The sequence below is a fragment of the Ornithorhynchus anatinus genome, chromosome 7, assembly GCF_004115215.2.
Source record: "Ornithorhynchus anatinus isolate Pmale09 chromosome 7, mOrnAna1.pri.v4, whole genome shotgun sequence".
NCBI classification, from domain to species: Eukaryota; Metazoa; Chordata; class Mammalia; order Monotremata; family Ornithorhynchidae; genus Ornithorhynchus; species Ornithorhynchus anatinus.
Genome location: NC_041734.1, coordinates 9,294,616 through 9,312,146, shown reverse-complemented (window position 1 = coordinate 9,312,146; position 17,531 = coordinate 9,294,616).

Genomic DNA, 17,531 nt, shown 5'->3' with positions numbered 1-17,531 from the left:
TTTAAAGTTTGGAGCGCTGATTATACTCTGTAAGCAATTCTGATGATGTGTGTGGCGTACCGGCAGGAATTCTTTAGGGTATTCACCATTTGGCATTTGAGTATTTATCCAACACTTTACTCTCAGAAACTCACTGGGCTACAATGCTGGTGAAGCCTGAAGCAGGAGTGGAAACACATTCACCTGGCTACAGTCCCTCTGGACTGTAAGCTCGTTATGGTCAGAGAATGTGTCTGCTAATTCCCTTGTGCTCTCCCAAGTGTTTAGTACAGTGCTCGGCACATAGTGAGCACTCAATAAATACTATCGATTCATTGACTGACACTGCTAAATTTAGAAGGAAAATTGTTCTTCGGGAAGTGGGCCAATTGGTTAAAATGGAGGTTCTCCAGAGCAGAAGCATTTGATGTGGGTGCAGAAGACCGAGGACTTGTCAAGTTATGTAGTAACCCTACTGTCTTCAGGTTGAATTTACTTCACTAACAGTGTGACAGAGGGGAGACACGGCCTTTTGTCAGAAGGGTGTAAATAGAAATAAACAGTAACGACTTTGTTCTTGCTTGTTTGTGCTGAGAAATAAATCTATGTATGAACTCACCACTTTTCTGCTGTGTGACCTCGGGCAAGTCACGTAACTTCTCTGTGCCTCACTTTCCTCATCTGTAAAATAGGGATTAAATCCTATTTCCTCCCAGACTGTGAGCTCCATGTGTCTGACCTGGTTATCTTATATCTACCCCAGCACTTAGTGCAATGGTTGGCACATAGGAAGCTAGTACCGCACACACACAAAAAAGTTTGGCTTTTCAAAATGGTTCCGATTTTAAGTTATTTGAACGCACGGCAACTTGTGAAACCCTCTTTTCCTTGACATAATTCAAATTCAAAGACAGTCCCAAGGGATCGTGATAATCCGTGACAGAGCTTTAACCTTGATGTCGAGACTGAGTATGATATATTTCTCTGTCTGTCTAGCCCTCCCTCTCTCCTGACCTGACTTTCATCGGTCGTCTTTGAGCTCTGATTCCGAAGCATCTGTAGCATAGGAAATCTACATTTTATAAGATTTAGGAATTCACTTAGGAGATGTGGTAAGGGAATGAGATCAACGAACCATCTGTGAGAAAACAATGGGATTGGGTATATGTCATGAGGAAAAAGAAAATGTGGCCAGTGAGTTCGCCTCGAAATGTTTTCCACTTGGTGGGAGAAATCAAACGTAAAATCCTCAAGATTCACGAGCTGGCCATGTCAAATCATATTCAAATCTATTGGATTTGAGTTTTCTTTCGGGCATTAAATGCTTGTTCGGGATTTAAAGGCGTATCAAATCATTCCTAAATACCAATTGTTTTTACGATGGATATATAAACTAATCAAAGCCAGTATGGCACAAGTCCTAAATAACCAATTTTTGAACATTTGGCAGGGGTGGGGTGGGGGGGAGTTTTCTTGGGAGAGAGTACATTTTGGGTTTATCAAAGACAGTTGAGATATTTGCTCAAACCAGGATATGTCTAGGTTTTGCCACCCACATTAAATTAAATGCACATATTTAATTCACTCTGTTTATTATGAGGAATATTTCTTAATTGAGTTTCAAAAGTTGAAAATGAAAGTACCCAGAAAATAATTTTCTCTTACACTCGCTCGCAGGAAGAGAAGAGGATTGATACAAAAAAACTCTCCCCCATAAAGATAATCAGTGTATCTACCGCAGCAGGAAGCTACAGACTGGAGATTTTGAGAGTTAACTTTCATTGTCTGTGCAGAAATTGTATATGGAAACTCATTTCAACATCAAGACTACGATTCGCGCCCTCACATCACAAAAACCAGAGTCATAATTACCACTAGATGGTACCCTTGTTAACAGTCTCGCTGGAGAACTTGATAATGAAATGGCTTTTCTATTTAAATATGTCTATTTAAAATATGCCTGTTTAGATATGTCTTCTCTCTGGAAGTTGTTCTTTCAAGGGTGCTTTAGTTGAGGAACATTAGTTAAGAGAAAAAGCGTCCCTTGCCCTTCCCAGAGTTGAAATGGTCCTCAGGATAAACACAGAACTAGCCGGCTGTTTGAGAGGTAGGGCGTATAAACATCATTTTTGTGTGTGTGTGTGTGTGTGTGGAGGAATTTACTGTAAAGAGGCAGTACTTGATCATCAGGTGAGACAATGGAAGGGTTACTGAGTTTGCAGCGATCCGGTGGGTCTCCCCAGAGCACAATGGAACAGGAAGAAAAGAAAGTCAGGAAAGTGGAAATTCAGTTTTCCAAACAATCTTCCCTTCCTCTGTGACTCTCATGTAGCAACTTCACATTCCAACACTCTTCCCCAGAAAAATCATTTTGGCTCTTAAGCGTGAAACTCACGTGCAATCTAAAAAAAAAATATACCTTTTTCGTTTGGAATATTTTTTCTCGACATGGAAATGTTCTTTTTTTTTTCTTTTCTGGTATGTATGTAACTGAAAGGGAGGAGAAATCACTGATGAAAATTTCACAGATCCATCTTGCAGAATCCATTCATTACAGAGGATTTTCTACAGTTTCAGCTGCCACTCTCAAGGCTACTTTTTAAAAAACTTCTAAAGACCGAGTAAACGGCTCGATCAATTGTTTCACATTAGCTTGAATGGGTCTTCTTTGAGTTACCATCATTGTTCCCCAGGCTCTTTATTTTATGTCAAAATTGACTGTAAAACACAGTCTGTATAATCAGGAAAAGAAACATCAAGTAATAAAACATTCATACAATTCAAACTGTGTACAGGAGAATGTGAAACGAAAAATAGACTTGAATGAAACGTAATCTTATAATAACCTTAACATTTGTTGATTACATAAAAGAACGAATGAGCTTCCTATGTTTTTTTCTGTCTCAAAAATATCGGTTACCCGGAAACACTGTTTTTAAATCTTCTGCCAGTCTTCTCTTTGGGTAGTTTTTGATTTCCAAACGTTCATGGACAACTCACTCTTAATCCTCTTCTTAATAAACTATGTTTAACAAGCCCCGGGACCTAAATACTGTGCTAGATATAGCCTTCTTCATGAAGCTCTTCCTAATTATGTTCTCTAGTGAATTTACTTTATTTTCAGACCATCTCTTAGACATTCTCCAGAGTGGAAAAGACACCTTCACGATAGTAGCAATTCTGGTGTTTACTGAGTATCTACTTGATACAGGGTACAAGGAGTTTTATGCTACTTACTTTTAGGAAGCTCCTAGTCTTAGGATGTGCTTAAACTGTGAAAAGAATGACTAACCAGTGATCAGCTGAACGGATCTATTTATTGATTCTATTTATTGCTATTGCTCTTGTCTGTCCGTCTCCCCCGATTAGACTGTAAGCCAGTCAAAGGGCAGGGACTGTCTGTATCTGTTACCGATTTGTACATTCCAAACGCTTAGTACAGTGCTCTGCACATAGTAAGCGCTCAATAAATACGAATGAATGAATGAATGAATGAATGAATGAATGAAGATGTTTTCTAGACGGGACCTCTGTCGACTGATTTCCAATCCTCTTTAGGTAGTCTGAGAATAAGCGTGGGCGTCCGGATACTGTAAGAGCCGGTGTCTGGTGTGTGCCTGTCGTAAATGTGTTCGTTTTTTTTTTAACAAAATGAAACTGTTCTGGAAAATTAGAGCAAGTCATCACTCCGAAGGACCTGAGGCAGCTCCTGATCCCCATTAGAATTTCCTGGCCAAGTTCCCACAGGCCCTTTGCACTTATCCAAGCTCCCCACACCATCCCCAAAGGCAGAGTGCATTAGCAACTCTCAGTTGAGTTTTTTGGACACTTCTCTCCAATGTCGTATAGAGTATTAATAAGACTCTCCCCGCCCAAGTAAATGACACTGACATCATCAAATTTATTCAGGAATCTGCGGATGCTGCTGCTGGTATGTTTTCATTTCAGATCGACACTAAAGCACAGGGAGATGGGGATGGGGGCGGGGGGAATGGAGAAGAGCAGATTGGAATGGAGGCTGTATTTCCAGGAAGGTCATAGCCACTAAGTGACCGTAACCGGCAGGTAGAGACCTGAGCTGGTTTCGGTATGGCTAACGAGCATCCACGGTCTGAGGGAGCAGCGAGAGAAACAGAACTGTTCGTGTCAGGGATGGCCAAACCGAGGCTTGCGAATCATGTGTGGCTCCGGAGTTTATTAATAGCATCAATGATAATAATAGTGATATTTGTTGAGCACTTAGTATATGTCAAATACCGTGCTAAGCGCTGGGGAAGACCTAAGAGAATCAGGTCAGACACAGTCCCTGTTCCCGCACAGTCTAAGTAGGAGGGAGAATAGGTATTGAACCCCCGTTTCACGGACGAGGTAACGGAAGCACAGAGAAGTTGGCCCCAGGTCACACAGCAGGCACGTGGTGGAGTCAGGATTAGAACCCAGGTCCTCTGACTCCCAGGCCCCTATTTTTCCTACTAGGGCACGCTGCTCCTCTGTTATGGATTCCTGTGCCACGGGGATGGCAGCAGCGGGTTGCAGTGCGCTGCTGTTCCAGCTGTCTGGCAGTGGAGGCTGCCACGTGGACCCGGGTTATGCTAATAATAATAATAATAATAATAATGACGGTATTTTTTAAGCACTTACTGTGTGCCAAGCACTGTTCTGAGCGCTGGAGTAGGTACAAGGTAATCAGATTGTCCCACATGGAGCTCACCGTTTCAATCCCCACTTTTCAGATGAGGTAACTGAGGCACAGAGAAGCTAAGTGGCTCACCCAAGGTCGCACAGCAGACAAGTGGGTGAGAACCCACAAGGGAGATTAGAACCCACGTCTTCTGAGTCCCAAGCCCATGCTCTTTCCACTAAGCCACGCTGCTCTACCCCAGCACTTAGCACAAGGTAGGTTTTTAAGAAATATCATAATAACTAATACATAGATAAATGCTAAGGTTTGGGGATACTATGATAACTAGGGAAGGAAATAAAGAATTTCTCTCAGAGGAAGTGGCTTTTAAGGAAGGCTTAGAACATGGGGAGGGATGTGGTTTTGTGAATTTGAGTGGGGAGGGAGTTCCATCCATGGAAATGACATGCACCACGGATCGGAGAAGGGAAAATCTTTAGCACAGTACGGTTAGAATGTGAATGTTGTCTTGTTTTTGTTTCATTCTGATTTGCTCTGCCGTCTGTCTCCCCCGATTAGACTGTGAGCCCGTCGTTGAGCATAGTGAGCACTCAATATATACCACTGAATGAAATACTATTGAATGAATTGGGCAGGGATTGTCTCTATCTGGTGCCAAATTGTACATTCCAAGCGCTTAGTACAGTGGTCTGCACATAGTAAGCGCTCAATAATAACGTTGGTATTTGTTAAGCGCTTACTATGTGCAGAGCACTGTTCTAAGTGCTGGGGGAGATACAGGGTAATCAGGTTGTCCCATGTTTCCCATTTTACAGATGAGGTCACTGAGGCACAGAGAAGTGAAGTGACTCGCCCACAGTCACGCAGCTGACAAGTGGCAGAGCCGGATTTCGACCTCTGACTCCGAAGCCTGGGCTCTTTCCACTGAGCCATGCTGCTTCTGAATGAATGAACGAATGCAAGAATGGACTATGGTAGCAGCGTGGCTTAGTGGCAAGAGCCCGGGCTTGGAGTCAGAGGTCGTGGGTTCTAATCCCGGTTCCGCCACTTGTCAGCTGTGTGACTGTGGGCGAGTCACTTCACTTCTCTGTGCCTCAGTTCCCTCTTCTGTAAAATGGGGATGAGTACCGTGAGCCCCAAGTGGGACAACCTGATCACCTTGTATCCCCTTCAGTGCTTAGAACGGTGCTTGGCACATAGTAAGCGCTTAACGAATACCATCATCATCATCATAAACCCCTCTCCCTGCCCCTCCCCACCCCTCCTTCCCTGCCCAAATCTTGATGTGGCTTTCCTTTCCCCCTGGGCCCCCCTCCGCTCCTCCCCCACCTCCCTCACCCTGTCCCAGTCCTAGTCCCGCGACCTCGGTTTGGGCCAGGACTGGGAGGGAGGGCAACAATCCAGGGAAAAGGAAAGGAGACGGGGTCAGTGTGGGATCTGATTGCAGCGTATCAACCACAGCCCTTAGCACTGTGCTTAGCACATAATAAGCACTCAGCAAACACCATCGTCGTTAGTATCAGTAGCTTCATTGGTGGTATTTCTGTTAGGGGTGAAGCGGCAGTCACGGTGGGCTTGACTCGTGGGGACACCAAGTAGAAATTAACCGAGTTTAAAAAAAGAAGCAAAAGGGGGCAGTTACCGAGACTGGTCCGCCCCGGCGTGGGGCTGGGGGGGAGGAGGGAGAAGGGCGGAGGCCAGCGGCAGCGGGGCGGCAGCTGACAAGCCTTTTGAAATGAAACAGAAGCCACAGATCCAGAAAGCCGAATGGAAATGACTTTGGTGGGAATGATTCCCACCGGCAGGGCTGCCAGCGAACCAATCCGTGGTGGGACAGGCCTGGGCTGGAGCAAGCCTACAGGAGAAAGCAGCACCTGAGAAGATGAGTGGCCTGGTGGACAGAGCACGGGCCCGGGAGCCAGAAGGACCTGGGTTTGAATCCTGGCTCCGCCATTTGTCTGCTGTGTGACCTTGGACAAGTCGCTTCACTTCTCTGGGCCTCAGTTCCCTCATCTGTAAAATAAGACTGCGAGCGCCACGTGGGACAGGGACTGCATCCAACATGATACCCTTGTATTTACCCCAGAGGACAGAAGAGTGCTTGGAGCACAGTAAGTGCTTAACAAATACCATTATTATTATCTTTATTATTACTATTATCGTTCTGCAACCTGGGTCCGGGCACGAGGTGAAAGCCGGTCTGTAGAACAGGGACGTGCAGAAGAAGCCAGCTCAGTCCCCTTTCCCAGCGGCACAGCCCGGAGCATCCAGCACGTGTCCACGTCACGGGGTCGCTAAGTGCGGCGGAAGGACATCCCTCCCGACCCTGGTGCCCTGGCTGGCTTGTGGACAAATGACTTTGAGAGGGAAGGGATGCTAGCACAGGATCATGACTCCAGACCGACTGATGGAATGAGACGATCGAATGGACTCATTCATGGGGAAGCATCCTGTAAAAGATGAACCACTGGAGGAATTCCAGGTATGATGACGAGGACCGTTACACCTACGACCGTCGCGATGACTTATTAAGCACTTTGGGCTGAATACCATGCGAAGTGCAGGGAACATACCAGAATAGGTACAAAAAATCAGCATCAGCACTTCAATGGTCAAGGAGCTCACGTTCTAAAGGGAGAGATGACAGGTGACGACAGGTCTGCGGAAAAAGATCAAACTGCTCCAAAAAGCCAGCTCCACGTTAAAAGTCGCACGGACCAATTCTCCAGCCCCCATCCCGGACCCAGCGGGCTTTGGAGGAAGGAAGCTGATCCGGTCTGTCCGACCGATCTTGTTGACAATTGAACTTTGGATTTTGGCATTACTCTTTCGGGCTTGGACACTTTTCAACAATTTGTCATCGGGCAACCGTGAGACTAAATGGAAACTTATTTAGGGACTTGGGTTTACCCGGCTGTTTTCCTCCTTTGATTTTCCTTTTGCCTGGAGTTAATTTTCACCTGAAAAACATCCAATTCTGGGAACGGATTTTCTCAGCATTTAATATCACACCTCAACTCCTAGGGATGCCGATGAAAGTGGGATACCGCTTATGCGAACAGTAAGAAGGATGGTGCTTTTAGTTAAACTATACGAAGCTCAGGAACAGGTGGAAGAAAAATGTTTAAAGCTTCGAGATGTCACCGCTTTCCTTGGATGATACAAACCCAGGCTGAAGACTGCAAATTCTGGACGACTCAGCTCTTGTAACTAAAACCCAACGATTCATCAGAATTCCTTTTTAAATCAAAACTATTGCTAAAATGAGCAAGTATATTTGAAAACACGGCACTCGGCGGTTTGCCGAGGACAACGGGTTTAGCACAGTGTCCGCTGTCGTTCAAATTGAAAGAAAAAAGTCAGTGGATGGTTGAAAACGCAATGCTTTCTACTCTTCCAGGCTTAATCTTCAAGGAATGAAGAACACGTGATTGCGGAACCAAAAAGAACAGGTTCTAATCCCTGAACAGTTGTACCCAGAACAAAGGGCAAGAGGTATTCTTCCGGCTTATGCACCTGAATCGATGAGGACACGTTCTACTTTGGGAGCCACTTTATAACTGATTTTTATTCCCCACTTTGCGTAACAATGCTGTGAAATTGCATAACAATACTATGGGCGAGGGCCCACTTTGTCCGGAAATGGGAGCACGGAGACCCCGGGATTTATCCGAGGACCCTCGGCAAGGTATGGTCAAAGGCAGCAATGGAAGCCACGGGATCCTGAATTGCCAAGTGTTTTTTTTCCAGAGTATTTATTGCATGTGGTTTCTGAGATTAGAAAGGGCAGCGCATTGTCCTTGGGCATCAAAGGGCCTTCTCCCAGTGCGTTCCGAGGTCTTTCTATATCCGTTGTCCCCTCGGGCCTTCTACTGAAATTGTTACCTTGTTCAGCGATTGGGAAATGGGAAGGAGAGACAGGTTGCATCTTCCCTCCAATTGCCCAGCCCATCAGGATGGAGCTACACACTGCCCCGACCCACCGAAGGACGTCAACCCCCGGAGCCCCGGAGCCAGGGCCTGTTTGGGCCAGGGATGGTGTCCCTTCAGGGGTGGGCAGCTAACCTATAGCCTCAGAGCAGGCTAGGGTTTTCCCGGCTCAGCGATCATGTGGTCACTCTGTCCCTGGCCACGCTTACCCTCATGGCCCTCCCTCCCTCCTCGCCTTTGGGAGGTCAATGTCCGTGGACCCTAGAGGGGGCAGGGGCATCCCAATCCACACCAGATCCATCGTCTTTCAAGCCCGCAGTCAGCTTGCCCCCTCCTACCTCACCTCATTATTCTCTTACTACGACCCAGCTCGCACACTTCACTCGTCTCATCTATTTCGTCGCTGACCTCTTGCCCATGTTGCTGAATTGTTCTTTCCAAGCACTTAATACAGTGCTCGGCACACAGTAAGCACTCAATAAATACGACTGAACGAATGAATGAATGAATGTCCTGCCTCTGTCCTGGAATACCCTCCCTCCTCATTTCTGACAATTGCTCTCCTCCGGCTTCAATGCCTTTACTGAAGGCCCATCTCCTCCAAGAGGCCTTCCCTGACTAAGCCTCTCCTTTCCTCTTCTCCCACTCCCTTCTGCGTCACCCTGACTTGTTGCCTTTATTTATCTCTCCTCCCAGCCCCACAGCACTTACGTATATATCTGGGACCATCCAGATCTGCCACCCTGGCAGAGGGGCGGGGAACTGGAGCGGTGGTGGGTGGATCCTGGACACTTACACCTCCCCGGCCAACCCCGTCTGGACGTATCGGTACACGTAAATATGTACATATCTATAATTTATTTATATTAATGTCTGTCTCTCCCTCTAGACTGTAAGCTCGTTGTGGTCAGGGAATGTTAGTGGATAGGACACGGGCCTGGGTGTCAGAAGGTCATAGGTTCTAATCCCGGCTCTGCCACCTGTCTGCTGTGTGACCTTGGGGAAGTCACTTCACTTCTCTGGGCCTCAGTTACAGCATCTGGAAAATGGGGATTGAGACTGGGAGACCCACATGGGACAGGGACTGTGTCCAATCCGATTTTCTTGTATCCACCCCAGTGCTTAGTACAGTGTTTGGCACATAGTAAGCGCTGAATAAATACCATAATTATTATTATATTGTTATAGTGTACTCTCCCAGGCACTTAGTATTGTGCTCTACACACAGTAAGTGCTCAATACATACGATTGATTGTCTGACCCCCTTGCTGTTACGTGGTCACAAGTCACTGCCAATCAATCAATCAATTAATCCTGGGTCATCACAGCCCAGATGGGATGCCAACTTCATTTGGATCCCAAGGGTGATGGGCATTCCGGTTGCCTCTGCCCGACCGCCCCGGGGACGTAGAACTGCTCGGCCCCATGCCCTCGCCCAACCCAACTCCCAGCAAAGGGGTAGAATAAATGGAGAAAACTTCTCTGCTTTCCAAGCACATTTCCGTTCTACATGTTTGTTTTGATTTGATTAGAAAAATATATGGAATTACTTTAAAATACACTTTAATAATTGAGTTTCTTTACAAATGGCTAAATATAAAGCGCTTGAAATTTTCCAAGAGCTTCACTGAAGTCAGAAGCATTCCAGGGACCCCGCACTTGTAAGAAGATATTTAAATAAATATTTCTTGAGGTCAAAATTCATAAATACACAGAGGAAGGATGTTTAGAGAGAAAGCAGATGTAATGAGGGAGAGGGGGTGGGACCCATGGTAATTGTGGACTAATTTTTAAAGTCGATTCTAACAAGTGATAGAGGTTTCAAAGAGCAGAAATCTCTGTGGCTCTTTAAGGCCTGCACTTTCCCTCCACCTTCAGCCCCTCCCTCTGCTGTGGTTGTTGGCTCAGGGTCACGAACTGTCAGTTCTGCATAATTGAGTTCCCCCGGATGGCAAGTGGCACCCATGAATTGTACATTCCAAGCGCTTAGGCAGTGCTCTGCGCACAGTAAGTGCTCAATAAATACGATCGAATGAATGAATCGTGATTTCTGAGGATTCTCGTGTGACCGTCATCAGTCTTCAGGCTGCAGTGGACAGCCCTCACCTCCAAATACGGGGTAGGATTTTAGATGGACGCTGGGGTTCAACACCCCAAATTCAAGCCCAGATAAAAATAATAATAATTACGGTATTCGGTAAGCGCTTACTATGTGCCAAGCACCGTTCTAAGAGCTGAGGTCAGATTCAAGGTAACCAGGTCGTCCCACGGGGCTCACAGTCTTAATCCCCACTTTACAGACGAGGTAACCGAGGTTCAGAGAAGTTAAGTGGCTTGCCCAAGGTTACACAGCAGACGAGTGGAGGAGCCGGGATTAGAACCCATGTCCTCTGACTCCCAAGCCCGCGCTCTTTCCACTAAGCCACGCTGCTTCCCTAATGGCCCTGAGATCCACGCGGTCCTGTAACGCCTTTAAGTCCAGGAGTTCCACGATCGCTACTGCGCCGTGCCTGGATCGGTCTCCTCCGACACCCAGACAACCCAGGAGCCCCATTTCTGCCTTTAGAATCTTTGGCAATTTTATTTCATCTTAATTTTTAAAATAAGCCTTGCCTTTCATCAGTTCCAAGATTTACATCCAAGATATTCAGCATAACCTTGGTAGCTTTGAAAGAAAAGATCTCCCTCAATTAATATCCCAATTATAGGTGATCTCTTACCCCGTTAGATTGCACTGCAAAGGCTTTCTGTTCCTTCTAAATCCTTCAAAGTAAGCAGCTATGTGAAATGTTTATCTTCCTAACTTCAATTACGCTTTCCTTTTCAAACAATACTATCGCCACAACCTGCTGGTTTGAATGAAAAGGCGATTTTTGTTGTCTGCTCAGTTTAGAACAATACGCAATATGGAGTTAACATTCGATAGACTAATACTGTAAATTTTGCTTGGCTTTTTCATAGACAAGAGGAAGTTCAAGAGGGAGGCAGGGAAAATGACTCCCACATTACACCCTTAGAAAGAACCTCAGCAAGTTCTGCAACTGTGCAAAATGCGATTTCATCAGATGTGAAGCCAAAGGAGTCCAAATCCTAAGCGGAGGCGAGAGCATTAACTTCGCCATGGAAGCTCTGGGGTAGAGCAGGCGGCCGTAACTGAACCGCTCCAACCCCATCTCTCGAAACCAGAAGAGGACTGGAAGTCAAGTCAAGGTGGCGGCCCGACCTCTCGCCCCCGGTTGACAGGAGAAGGGGGACGTCCGTCATTAATCCCCGTCGCTGCCTGTCTCTTCCTTTCTGGCTCCGTGGCTGAGTGCGAGTGTGGTTTCTCCAGCTCTTAATCCCAAAACTCCGTGAGGAGGAGTCACTGATCTGTCTAATCTCATCTCCGTCTGCCCAGGCAGCCTGGGCCATCCACCAGGGAAGGGACGGGCAACTGGAACTCCGGAGCTGCACATCCGTGTTGCCGTCTCTCAATCAGGATCCCCCGGTCAGGGCCGTGGAGTGAGCAACCCGGTTCCACCGCCGCGGCTACCGATGCCGGCCAAGAAGAAAGGGCGAGGATTGTGCGGGCCTGTGGGGCTTGCGTGGCTCCGGAGATCTGATCCCTATCCTGTGCCCAGAGGATCCCCCGCTTGCCCGCACAGACCAGGCAGGAGTGAAAAGCCATCTGGCTTTTCCTCACAGAACTTTGGGGAGGGAAGCAGGAGCAACTGCTCACATTCAATCCCAAAACACATTAAGGAGGAGAAAAATCGGCAGTGAGAGCAGCGGTGGGGAGAATATTCGTCTTCTCCTGCTGGTAAGGGTTAGAGGGTGAGGGGCGCTGGGAGGGAGGAGAGGAGGAGGAAGAGACATTGCCACCCTCTTGGCTCCACTTGGCTCGGGAAGCAGTTTGGCCTAATGGAAAGAACACGGGCCTGGGAATCAGAGGATCTGAGTTCTGAGTTCCCAGCTCTGCCCTTTATCTGCTCTGTGACCTTGGGTAAGTCACTTAACTTCTCGCTGCCTCAGTTATCTCATCTGTAAAGATTAAATCTCACTCCCCTTACTAGACTGTGAGCTCCATGGATGTGGGACGGGGACTGTGTCCAACCTGATTGTCGTATCTACCCCAGTGCTTGTTTTAGCAGTTAACGTGTTCCATTGGAAAAACTAAACAAAACCTTGGGGCTGTTTTCCTGCTCCTTGGGATGGCGTAGGGTGGACTAGGGATGACTGCCAGCCCTGCCCAAAGAGATGTCTAATCCTGGCCCCTCCACTTGTCTGCTGTGTGACTTTGGGCAAGCCACTTCTCTGTGCCTCAGTTCCCTCATCTGTAAAATGGGATTGACTGTGAGCCCCATGTGGGACAACCTCATTACCCTTGTATCTACCCCAGTGCTTAGAACAGTGCTTGGCTCATAGTCAGCGCTTAACAAATACTGTAATTATTATGTATAGGGAAGTCAATTGTATTACTTCCCTTGGTGCCACCTCCAGGGATTGTTATAGCCTCCTTCATCCCCTCTCATGAAAAGAACTCTTCTGGAAAGTTCTTTCAGAGATTCATAAACCGCATAATTCTCTAGAACACTGAGTCATTTTCTTAGAGAGTTCAGGTGTCTCAAATGGCGATCCCATTTGGCTTCAGAGAATTTTGGCAGTGATGATAACCCTACTGAGGATACAGTACATTTTGAAAGACCTCCCCATCCCCGCTCCACTCGGGACAGCAGACGTGGCTTCCGCCGGACCACCTGCCCCATCGGGCTAAAGGCACTAAGCTGTGAATTCATCCTGCGGGCCTGAAATAGAGCAAAAATTAGACCTGAAAACGGAAGTGGAAAAGTTGCCAGAGAACTTCACATTTAATAACTGAAATGTCAACCAACTGTAAAAATTGCAGCCAGCCCCTAATAAGGCAATTTATGGTCTCACGTCGGGTATTTTCACAGGTCCCATTAGTCTTCGGTGAAAGGGAATCTGAGGAGGAAAAATCATGATTCATATCCCTTATCGCTCGAAGGCATTCCGAGTCCAAAATAAACCTCCCCAGAAAGACAACATCCCTTTCGCTTCACCATTGGTATAGACTCAGCAGTGATTTGAAAAATAGGGAAAGGTGTGAGACTCTATTCCTGTCACAACTGGTCCTAAACCCCGAGTCTCGCGGAAACTCGGGCGTGGGCAGTCTCGTTTCTGGACAGGGCACAGACAAGCCCCACGGTGGCCCCTGCCTTGTTCTGGGTCGTGGAGTACAGCTTTCTCTCTGTCTCCACCCCAGCCCGGCAGAGCCAAGGGTCCCTGAATGGGGAAACCCAAACCAAATGAGCTCGTACGGGGAAGAGGGAGAGCCCAGAAACCTTTGGGCCTGGACTGCTGACAGGGTGCACAGGAGCAGGAGAGAGTGCTCCTCGGGGAGGAGTCCGGCATGCAGTGTGAAACACTCTTTGAGGCCTCAATCAGCATGGGGAAACTGGCTGTGATCCCCACAGCTTGATATTCTCAATGGGCTTGATTCTCCTATATTTTGATGTCTAAGGAAAGTTCATCTCTGGGGGCTGACTATGGGGCAGTGGCGTTTTAAAGATACCACAGAAATCAGCAGCCCATTTGTATGGCTTGACTCCTCCCTCAAACATACCCAGCATTTACTACGGTCAGAGCGCTGTACTGAGTTGTGTGCGGCTTTCAAGGGAGAGAACGAACCATCAGGCATATTTATTGAGTGCTTACTGTGTGTAGAGCGCTGTACTAAGCGCGTGGGAGAGTACAAGAGAACAGAGTTGCCATGGTCCTTTATTACTTTCCTCTGCAGCCTCTACGAACTATTTTCCTTTAACCTTTTCCCCTTCGGCTTAATGCTCGACCCTTTAATCGTTGTGCTGCCCCTTCTCTACGTTCTTTTAAAAAGGCTGGACTGAAACAGGAGCCAATGTTCTCTAGAAGGGCACGATGAGTGCAGGCCAGCGCATGGTGCGTCCCAGCTCTAGCATTTTAAAAATCAATTTAAAAGGCCCAGAACAGCACAGTGTTGACTTTTTAAATACAATGTTACCCCATGGCCTTGGGATTTAGCTTCTGGTCAACGCCGCATAATCCCCTATCTTCTTCTACAGTATTTGGGTTCTGTCATTTTTCCCATATTCTATGTTTTCCGTGCCGACCTTTCCCCTCCAAACCACTGGTGTCTGGTCAGTGCTCATCCTGGGTAGTAAGGAGCAATGAAGTTCCACTACTGTACGCCGGTAGATAAAATCATCCAAGCGATTCTCTCTCAAAGGCATTCGTGTTCCCGGATGCAGTCACCCCTATTTAGCACTGTGGACTTCCAACTGAAGGATGGACCTATTCTATCTTGTATTTTTTCCTACTGAATTTCATCGGGCTGATGGAGACCCTTCTTCTCATCGGCTCCGCCTTTGCACTTGATTTCTGTCTTCCCGAGTGCTGACACACCTCCGCTTAGTGTGTTCTCGGTTCATGGACTAGAAGTGGATGTCATATATGTGATCTGTCAATTTACTCTCCCGAAGCGCTCAGTACAGTGCTCTGCACGTAGAAAGCTCTCAATAAATACCACTGAATGAATACAGCCACTGCTGAAAAGTCCCAGAGCTTTTTGGCCTCCGTGGGGAGAAAATCTCGGCTACGTCCCGCCTCTGGCCCGAACGCCCTCCCCTCCTCATATCCGACAGGGAGTGATTGTGTTATTGAAGGCCCATCTCCTCCAAGAGGCCTTCCCTGACTAAACTCTCCTTTCCTCTTCTCCCACTCCCTTCTTCCTCACCCTGACTTGCTCCCTTTATTCAACCCCCTTCCCAGCCCCACAGCACTCAAGTACATATCCGTAATTTACTGAACATCCACCACCCCCTCTAGACAGTAAGTTCGTCGGCGGCGGGGTACGTGTCCGTTTACTGGGATACTGTACTCTCCCAAGCACTCAGTACAGTGCTCTGCGCGGAGTAAGCACTCAATAAATAGGACCGACCTCCCGGTAAGAAGCACGAACCCGGGGAGTGCGGCCGCCGCAGCCGTTCCTCTTCTCATCTGCTCCGGCTGCCGCCTTTTCTGCCGCGCTCCTTCCGCCCTCACCGTGGGGAGCATTCTGCCGCCCAAACGAGCCGGGATGGCCTTGATGAGAAGGTACTTCAGGCGAGAATCATCAGGAACTATGCTTTTAAAAAGGCTGAAAAGAATGCCCTCCCTCCGCACATCCGCCAAACTCCCTTCCCCTCTTCAAAGCCCTACTGAGAGCTCACCTCCTCCAGGAGGCCTTCCCAGACAGAACCCTCCCTTTCCCTCTGCTCCTCCTTCCCTCCCCATCACCCCGACTCCCTCCCTCTGCCTACCCCCTCCCCGCCCCACAGCATTTGTGCCTATTTGTACATAGTACTCTATTTGGTTAATGATGTGGTTATATCTATAATCCTATTTATCTATTTTGATGGTATTGATGCCTGTCTACTTGTTTTGTTTTTGGTGTCTGTCTCCCCCTTCTAGACTGTGAGCCCGTTGTTGGGTAGGGATCCTATCTGTCGCCGAACTGTCCTTTCCAAGCGCATAATACAGTGCCCTGCACAGTGTAGGCGCTCAATAAATACGACCGAATGGATGAACTGTCACTTATTATAAAGCGATGGTAGGAGACACGCTTGTCCTATAGTTATATTAACACCAGAGCAGGAAACGCCATCACCAAAAATGGGAGCTAGGGATTCCCTTCTGGTGGAGGACAATGAGTCTGTGTGTACGCTCAGGTTCAACTAACTACAACGCCTTTTTCCTCCCTCTCCCCCAACCACCGCTACCCTATGGACACTCGTGGCTCTCAGCCAAGGAGCTGCCTCCGACTTCAGCATTCGGTCAGGATAAAACCGTGGCGGCAGCAGGAGCGGCCGCAAAGACGATGGCCGAGCAGAGCGCTTTATCCCCGGGACCAGAGTGAAATTTATTTTCCCAAATTGTCAATTGGAAATATCCAACTTTGCGCTTAACTACGGGGCTGGGGCAAGTAGGATATTACCCCGTGGTGACTCAGGAATGCCTTCCCGCTCCCCCCGCCATCCTGTGGCAGAATGGACATCATTTCAGGGCTTCACACGCTTACTCAGAGGGCACATCTCATCTGAGACACTCGACGGCGAGGGCAGCGTGGACGATTTTGATTTCGGTGGGAGTGGGAGAGATCGGGAGCCGAGAGCTTTTTGCTTCCCCGAGAGCTCATATCCCTGTTTCCGTGCTTCCTCTCCTTTGTACTTCCTGGACTTGAGAACGGGGTAAGGTGTGCAGAGGAGCAGCGTGGCCTAACGGATAGAGCCCGGGCCCGAGAGTCAGAAGGAACTGGGTTCTAATCCCAGCTCTGCCACTTGGATGCAGTGTGACCTTGGCCAAGTCGCTTCATTCTCCGTATCTCAGTGACGTCATTTGTAAAACGGGGATTAAGACTGTGAGCCCCATGTGGGACAAGGACTGATGAGCTTGTATCTACCCTAGCGCCTTAGTACAGTCCGTACCACACTGTAAGCGCTGAACAAATACCATTAAAAAAAAGAAAAGAGGCGATGGTAGGTGATCAATCAATTGCATTAATTGAGCACTTACTGTGTGCAGAGCACTGTACTAATCATTTGGGAGAGCACAACGTAATAGAGTCGGTAGACGTATTCCCTTACGATTGAATAAATTCCCCGCCCCCAACGAGCTTACAGTCCAGAGAGGGAGACATCGATATAAATAAATTACGGATAGGAACGTAGGTGCCGTGGGGCTGACGGAAGGGCGAGGAAAGGGAGCTGATCAGGGCGACGCAGAAGGGACCGGGAGAAGAGGAAATGAAGGCTAAGTCAGGGACGGCCTCTTGGAGGAGACGTGCCTTCAATTAAGGCTTTGAAGGTGAGGAGAGAAACTGTCGGCTAAGAAGAGGGAGGACATTCCAGGTCAGAGGCAGGATGTGGGTGAGAGGTCGGTGGCAAGATAGATGAGATTGAGTAGGTTG